The sequence below is a fragment of the Mandrillus leucophaeus genome, unplaced genomic scaffold (genome assembly GCF_000951045.1).
Source record: "Mandrillus leucophaeus isolate KB7577 unplaced genomic scaffold, Mleu.le_1.0 Scaffold283, whole genome shotgun sequence".
In the NCBI taxonomy this organism is placed as follows: domain Eukaryota; kingdom Metazoa; phylum Chordata; class Mammalia; order Primates; family Cercopithecidae; genus Mandrillus; species Mandrillus leucophaeus.
In genome coordinates, this window is record NW_012102954.1 from 2490647 (window position 1) to 2500152 (window position 9506).

Consider the following 9506-nt stretch of genomic DNA (forward strand, 5'->3'; position numbering starts at 1 on the left):
GAAACCAAATCTGGCAACATATAAAAGGGAATTACATCATGATCAAGTGCATTTATCCTGGAAATGCCAGGCTAATTCAATATTCAAAAAATTAACATAATTTACCATTATCAATAAAGACTAAAAACCATATAATCTCAATAGATATTTTAAAAATCACTTGCAAAATTCAACATCTACTAATGATAAAAGCTCTACTAAACCAGGAATAGAATGAAACTTACTCAACCTGATAAACAGCCTCTTTAAAACAGATATAGCTAACATCATATTTAATGAAGAAAGACTGAATGCTTTGTTTTTACATATACTGGAAGTCCTAGCCAGTGCAATGAGGTATGAAAATAAATAAAAGGCATACAATGGAATGGAAGAAGTAAAACTGTCTTTACTCCAGGCAGCATGATTGTCTACATGGAAAACCCCGAAGAGTGTACCAAAGAAACCTCCCTAAGTTAATAAGGGAACTTAGCAAGACTGCAGTATACAAAGTTCATTATACAAAAATCAATTGTGTTTCTACATATCAACAATGAAACAACTAAAAGTTACATAGATAGATAGACTGATTGATTGATAGATAGATAGACAGATAGTACCATTTATAATAGCACTCAAAACACATGAAATGCTGAGAGGTAATTCTAACAAACTATGTGCAAGATTTGTATACTGAAAACTACAAAACAATGATGAGATAATCACTAATGAGATAATCATTGATAACAATGACGAGATAAACCAAAGACGACTTAAGTAAATAGAGAGATATTCTATGCTCATGGATTTGGAGGCAATATATTCAAGGAATCAGTTCTTCCCATATTTACCTATAGATTCAATGCAATCCCAGTCAAGATTAGAGCAGACTTTAGTTTCTGGAAATCAACAAGATGACTCTAAAATTTACATGAAAAAGAAATGAAGAATAGTCAAAACAATTTGGAAACAAAACAAAATTAGAGGACTCATATTACCTGATTTCGAGACTTAATATAAAGCTACAGTAATCAAGATAGTGTGGCAGTGGTAAAAGCCACTAGGTAAAAGCACGTAGATCAATGGAAAAGGATAGAAATTCCAGAAGCAGATACACACAAACATGGTCAACTGACTTTTGACAAAGATGTCAAGCAATTTAATAGGGAAGGGAAAACTTTTCACTAACCAGTGCTTGAGTAACCAGATATCCACAAGGCAAAAAAAAAAAAAAAAAAAACCACAAAAAATTAAATCAACCCACACATCACACCATATACAAAATTTAACTCAAACCAAATCACAGACATAAATGTACAACCTAAAACTATAAAACTTCCAGAGGAAAACTTCGGGGAAAATCATTGTCACTTTGAGTTAGGCAAAAAATTATCTAACAGGATATAAACAGTAAAAACCATAAAAGAAAAAAAAAAAGGGCAAAGTGGACATTACCAAAAGTAACTTCTGCTCATCAAAACACAGTGTTATAAAAATGAAATTAAGCCAAAAACTGGGAGAAAGTATGAGTTTGTAAAACACATACCAGACTGGTACCCAAAATATATAATGAATTCTTTAAACAATTAAAAAAAAAAAAAACTGATTAAAAAAAATTGATTTAAAAAAAAGTCAACACTTACTTTAAAAAAAAAGGATACATATAGCAAACAAGCAATGAAAGCTCAATACCATCATTCATGTAAAGCAAATTAAACATTTTGAATGTTGCTATGAACATTAGCCTTTTTGTGGACATGTGCTTTCATTTCTTTTACACATATACCTAGGAAAGGAATTTATAGTTCCTAATGAATACGTTTTAATTTATGAGACAGTAGTTGACTGTTTGCTAAAATGGCTATACCACTGCACCAGGAATGAATGAGAGGAAACTTCCAGTTGCTGCATATCCTTACCAAACTTAACATCATCAGATTTTATTTTTAGCCATTCTAGTGAGTGTATAGTGCTATTATTCTATGGTTTTATTTTGTATTTCTCTGATGGCTAGTGGTGTTGAACATCTTTCTATGTATCTCTATCTTTCTATGTCAATATATGTATTTGTCATTCACATATCCTCGGTAAAATATCTGTTCAAATTATTTGTTCATTTTTCAACAGGGTTCTTTGTCTTCTTATTATTCAATTGTGAGAGTTCTTTATATATACTGGTTCATATCCTTGGCCAGGAATGTACATGTGTCGCAAGTATATTTACCAGTCTATGGCTAACCTTTTTATTTTTTTAAAATGGTGAAGCATGTTCATTTTGAGAAATTTCATTAAGCTTCAACTTAAATTTGTTGACTTTTACTTATGTATATACAGTAAACTTGAACAACATGGGTTTGAATTGTGATGCCGACTTATATGTGGATTTTCTTCTGCCTCTGCCACATGAGACAGGACCAACTACTCCTCTCTTCCTCCTCCTCTTCGGCCAACTCAATGTAAAGACAATGAGGATGAAGACCTTTATTATGACCCACTTCCACTTAATGAATAGTAAATACGTTTTCTCTTCCTTATGATTTTCTCAATGACATTTTCTTTTAACTAACTTTCTTGTAAGAATACAGTATAAGGCCAGGTGCAGTGGCTCACGCCTGTAATACTTTGGGAGGCCGAGGCGGGCAGATCACGAGGTCAGGAGATCGAGACCATCCTGGCTAACATCTGGTGAAACCCCGTCTCTACTAAGAATACAAAAAAATTAGCCGGGCGTGGTGGTGGGCACCTGTAGTCCCAGCCACTCAGGAGGCTGAGGCAGGAGAATGGCGTGCATCAGAGAGGCAGAGCTTGCAGTGAGCCAAGATCACGCCACTGCACTCCAGTCTGGGTGACAGAGCAAGACTCGTCTCAAAAAAAAAGAATACAATATATAATACATATAACCCATAAGATGTGTATAAATCGACTGTTTATGTTATCAGTAACACTATCTGTAATTAAGTTTTAGAGGAACCAAAACAGTTATATACAGATCAACTACACAGGGGGTCACTTCCCCTAGCCGCAACACCGTTCAAAGATCAACTATACTTGAATAAATTTATTTAAAATAACAGCAGCAACCAAAAAAAAACTGCTCTTTAAAGGTGACAAAATCATCAACTAGTAAATAGCCTAAGGGTGATACAATTTGGCCTACACATACTAAAAACTAGAAAATAAGTATTTACACTACCCGTTATGAGCCATTCATTGTATTGGGTCCCTGCCAGATGCACAGACATAAAGCCTAAAATTAGCAAGGGAGAGTAACTGTTGAAGGCCCCCTCTTGCAATTTGACCTCTGAATTATAAATATTCCAGATTAGGATATATTGTATTTTTTGTTAATTATAGAGCAAATTTTAAATGGAAACTTTATGTTGATGGGGAAAGCAAAGAAATTCAACCTAAGAATAATTACATGAAAAACTAACGCATGTAATGATTTTCAGTAAGCACCTGATTGTCAAATACATATGCTAAAACAAATAAGAAGACACCACATGTTTTTTCGCTGACTGAACAAATAGCTTTATGTAAGAATTATTTATTTGTCTTTAATTAGTCCAAAATTATCACTCCTCTAACTTTAAGAAGCAAAAATCAGCCAGGCATGGTGGCTCATGCCTGTAATCCCAGCACTTTTGGGAGGCTGAGGGGGATGGATCGCTGGAGCTCAGGAGTTCAAGACCAGCCTCTAAAAACCCATTCTCTATTAAAAAAATAATAATACAAAAAATTAGTTGAGCATGGTGGTACACACCTGTAGTACCAGTTACTTGGAAGGCTGAGGTGGGACAATCACTTGAGCCTTGGGGGAAGAGATTGCAGTGAGCTGAGATCTTGCCACTGTACTCCAGTCTGGGCGAGAGTCAGACCCTGTATCAAAAAATAAATAAGCTAGATGCGGTGGTTCACGCCTGTAATCCCAGCACTTTGGTGGGCCTAGGCAGATGGATCATCTGAGGTCAGGAGTTCGAGGCCAGCCTGGCCAACATGGTGAGACCACGTCCCTACTAAAAATACAAAAAAATTAGCCAGTCGTGGTGGCTAAGACAGGAGAATTGCTTGAACCTGGGAGACAGGTTGCAGTGAGCCGAGATCACACCACTGCACTCCATCCTGGGCAACAGAGTGAGACTTCATCTCAAATAAATAAAAATAATACATATAGTCACTGGATGTGGCTAAAAGTCTTAAGTTTGGGGAACTTAGAGAATATATTATTACTTCTACAGCAGACACTTCCTGGAGTAGCTGGAAAGCTTATAATCCTTCCCTTTTCTGTGCCATGATCAATGGCCTTGAAAAGATCAAAGATAAAAAAGACGGAGATTCTCAGAATAGCTACTTGAATGAACTTCTCACAATAGGGTCATAGCCTAAAAAAATTCCTGTCCCATGTGTATGTTCACCAGAATTCTGCTAACAAATCAAAATATAAAGCCTCTTAGTAATTGAGTGAATAAGATGAACCACATCATAGACCAATTCATATTCCTCCGGCCAGCCTGGTGCTTACTCAACAGGTTCATGAAAACCACCAGGTGGAAGGAGAAGCAGTTATGCAAGGGCAAATCTGCCACAAACTCATTAAGACTGACGTCACTGTTACTACTGTTGAGAACCCATTTGCCTGAGTCCCCCATAGAGACTACTTCTTAGCAGGTAAATTATATCAAACCCTTTGCATTACAGAAATGGTGATGGCTGGTTTTCACTATAAAAAACACCAATTCTGAATTTGTCTCTGCCAGCACCATCATTCAAGATTAAGTGAATGCTTCATATAAATCACACTCACAGGGCCTCTGATCCAGGAACTCCAAATGGTGATGGGCAGATGCCCAGGGGCCTCACTAGTGTTATCAAATAGACTCTTATTCAGACACAGCTGTCCTCACAGAGGAGGTAATGGCATTTTGAAGCTTGACATGCAAATTGTTGTGCCACCTAAAGCCTTCTGAAATTGGGGTGCTGTCCTACAGCATATAAAATAAGCTCTGAACCACCCACTTAATATATGATGTCTCCCATCCTCCCATCTCTGGAACACACTGGATATGGGAACCGTGTTGCGACGGTGGAGGTGGTATATTTCATCTGCTCTCAAAGTTCTGCTTCTTGTCTCAAGAACTCTGGAATCTGTTATCTAGAAGTTTTATTTAGCACTCAAGAATGAAATACTTATACCAAGAAACAAAACAACTGTTTCACTCAATTGAAAGCAGAGTTTTATTTACTCATTACAATAAAAAAAAAAAAAAAACAAGCAAAAATGGAGGCTATAGAATTGACAGAGGTGACTGCTTCTGACTATCAAGGAGAAGACAGGTTGCTACTGCACATCTGGGGCTAGAAAGACCATGAGAAAAGAACTTGGGGGAATCTCATAGAGTATTCTCTGGCAGTGCTGTGCATAGTGTTAATGTGAGTTAAAGACTATCACAATTCTATACAGTTGGAACTACCAAACCTCAGACCCTTTCAGGAACGAAGGACTGAGTTAGCTTGCTAGAAACAGAACCCTGATAAGCCAGGACACTAGCAGAAGGTAACAGAAATATGCAATCTGGAGTGAAACAGGTTAGGGCTTTGTGCTCGGATGCAAAACTAAGGATTGTAGCCACCATTTATTTCCTTACTAGTCACCGGTATGTGATAACTACCCTTGTCTTTCCCTTTAAATACATTTTCTCTTTATTTCCTCTTCCATTCCAAGCATGCAGATGGCAAGTTGGCAGGAGTTAAATTTAGGTTGTAAAATATCAAGAAAGAATCACAATAGAACCAGAAGGCAGCATGATATCACTCAGAGTCAGTAGCCCTATGGCACTGCCTCTGGATATGGTGCCTCAACTTGCTTTTTGACTTTCTTTCACTGGAAAAACTGCATCGATACATGGGATAGCAGGGTTATCTCTACAGTGGGGAGGAAAGCAAAGGGAAGAGGAGGCAGGAAAAGCAGTGGTTAAGCTACCAAAGAGTGAGAAGTTCTAGACACCTAGGAGGGCTGCCCAGCTTTTGACTTCCCCTTCTTTGGGAATGACCCCCAGCACGGAGGTATATTCCTGGCATGCTATACATCATAACTCTGCATACCCTGGCTCTAATACAGACAGACACCTGATCTGAATGAGACTAATTTAATCCTTTCTTGATAGAATATATAAATTGAAGATGCAAGGCAAGGAGAAACTAAATCTTTACAGCAAAGTCACCTTAATAGCAGGAGTCTAGGACGAAGGTATAAAAATTCCTGCTAGGGGCTGGGCGCAGTGAGTAACGCTTATAATTCCAGCACTTTGGGAGGCCGAGGCAGGTGGATCACGAGGTCAAGAGATCGAGACCATCCTGGCTAACGTGGTGAAACCCTGTCTCTACTAAAAATACAAAAAAATTGGCCAGGTGTGGTGGCCCAGGCCTGTAGTCCCAACTACTCGGAAGGCTGAGGCAGGAGAATCGCTTGAACCCAGGAGGTGGAGGTTGCAGTGAGCTGAGATTGTGCCACTAAACTCTGGCCTGGGAGACAGAGTAAGAATCCATCTTAAAAAAAAAAAAAAAACCACCCCTGCTAGGCTGGGTGCAGGGGCTCACACCTGTAATCCCAGCACTTTGGGAAGCCAAGGCAGTCAGATCTCTTGAGTCCAGGAGTTCAAGACCAGCCTGAACAACATATCAAAAAACCCCACATCTACAAAAATAAAAAAATAAAAAATAAATAAGCCAGGCATGGTGGCTGAAGTCCCAGGTACTCAGGGGCTTAAGGTGGGAGGACCGCTTCAGCCTGGAAGGTAAAGGCTGTAGTGAGCCATAATCGTGCCACTGTACTCCAGCCTAGGTGAAAGAATGAGACCCTGTCTCAAAAGTAAATAAATGAATAAATAAATAAATAAAATTCCTGCTAATGAGATCCTCAGAGCAACTCTGATTTCTTCTGTTCAAGACCCACTTATTCAATCCATCATTCCATTCCCAGTGTGAATCCCATTAATTCCTTTTCCCCACCTCAAGCTAGTGTCAACTGACTGCAACCAAAAAAATGCTAGTATAACTTCTTATAGGAAGTAAATGAAAGGTGTGGAGGTTCTCAATTTAAGGTCAATTTATCATAATCATGCATTTTCCTTGCTTCCTCTTACCCAATTCAGAAAATAAATTCCTAAAGGGTAATTTTGCCTTCCGAAGTGTGACATGAGAACCCCCATGCCTAACATGCTTTTTCATATCCTCCTATTTCACAAGAAAGCACATTTACTTCAGTGTTTAAGTTTGTTCGGTTTAGTAGCAGTTCCCTGTTAAGACGTTACTATGAGGCATCAGCAGTTCTTTGCATCTCGTGATGCCATACCAGTGCCAATAAAGCAGACTAAATGATTACTGATCAACAATACTTAACAGTATGTAGGAAAAAACGGTAATTAGTAGTTCATAAATGAATGTCAAGCCCAGTCTGTCTCTGCTCTCGAAGTGCCTGGCTTCTCCTGTCACTTAAATCCTAGATCACCAATACGGACTTGTGATAGAAGATGTTTTCGCAGTTTCGCCCCAATCTTTAATTCTGGATCAAGTCATCACTAACATTACCCAGCCTTCATACTGCAGATTAGATAGTTAGGATTTCTAGCTCGTTATGATGCCTACCCTGTTCTACTCCTTCTCCTTCTGCTGTCCTTGCCCTGTTTATAGCTCAGTTATTATAACTAAGCTTCTGCTTTGACACTTTTGAAGGTCCCTAGTCTGATCCCTTCCTGGCTTTTCTATTCCTAGGACTGAGAAGTCTACTTTAAATTACCACTCCCAATCCCAAGGACTGATAGCTAGAGCCCAGTACCCGCAGACAGAATTCTCTGGTGGCCACTCATACATATATAAGCATGTATGTTTGCATTCATTTAGTCATTTACACACACACACATTCCTCCTATATGCTTCTTCCCCTTGAATTCCCATTAATAGGTTGACTGAATTATTCTTAGGCTGTTCTCGCCCTGACATGGCCTACCAAAGAGAACTTTTCCTCAGTGCCTGCAGTTAAGGTTAGATTGACCTCCACATACAGCACTATACCTTAAATATGGACTGGTTCTCAGTGCCTGCAGTTAAGGTTAGATTGACCTCCACATGCAGCACTATACCTTAAATATGGACTGGTTCTAGTCTGTCCTGCATAATAGTTACCTCTGCCCTACTCTACAACTTGGCCATGTGCTCTCATATCACAAATACAACAAAGCTCTATCAAATTTTGAGATATGGAAAAAGTAAGCAAGCTCACAGATTTTTAAAATATAGCAAATATACGAAAGAAAAAAGTTATTTTCTAAATGGCATAAGCTGGAAACTTGGCAGTATACTACACTTAAAACAATAACATAATATAGGAAAGAATCCTACACATTTACATGCCCAAATTTATTTTTCAATCACCAGATAATTTTTAAAATGGGAGAAATGACAATGACTACATTACATTTTATAAATATGTTCTAGATTATAGCATACTGAAAAGACCATCTGATTCTCCAGAGTTCTAGGAGCAATTTCTTAATGCAAAACTTAAGGCACATCAGAGCAATGAAAGAGTATATATATCTGGTCACATAAATCAGTGCCTCTGGCCGGGCGCGGTGGCTCACGTCTGTAATCCCAGCACTCTGGGAGGCCGAGGAGGGCAGATCACAAGGTCAGGAGATCGAGACCATCCTGGCTAACACGGTGAAACTCCGTTTCTACTAAAAATACGGGCGCCTGTAGTCCCAGCTACTCCAGAGGCTGAGGCAGGAGAATGGTGCGAACCCGGGAGGCGAAGCTTGCAGGGAGCCGAGATCGCGCCCCTGCACTCCAGCCTGGGTGACAGAGCAAGACTCCGTCTAAAAAAAAAAAAAAAAAAATTCAGTGCCTCTTCTGATCAATGCTGAATTCTTCTCTATGAAACTTATTCAACTCTAATTATCTTTACTGCCAAAAAAATGGAACTCCCATCACTTTCTCCAAAATCTAGTTTTGTTATTAATACTACACCTTCATTAAAGTTGTTTCCTCTGCTGGCTTTCTCTACAATCTTGATTCCTAACTAAAGATCAAACCAGAGATGGGATCACCCACCAAAAAAATTACCAAGTAGCCAAAGATTCAAGGACAAAAGTATATATATATTTACCTCAGGTCCCTTATAAGCCAACAGAACTGCAGAAAGAACGAACACAGTAGATAATAAAGAATTCCAAATACTGTGGCTAAGGTGGGAAGCCAATGACATCTCAAAACAGATGCTGTTCGCGGATGTTTACTGCAGCACTATTCACAATAGCAAAGACTTGGAACCAACCCAAATGCCCACTGATGATAGACTGGATAAAGAAAATGTGGCACGTATACACCATAGAATACTAAGCAGCCATAAAAAAGAATGAGCTCACGTGCTTTGCAGGGACATGGATGAAGCTGGAAAACATCACTCTCAGCAAACTAACACAGGAACAGAAAACCAAATGCCGCATGTTCTCATTCATAAGTGGGAGTTG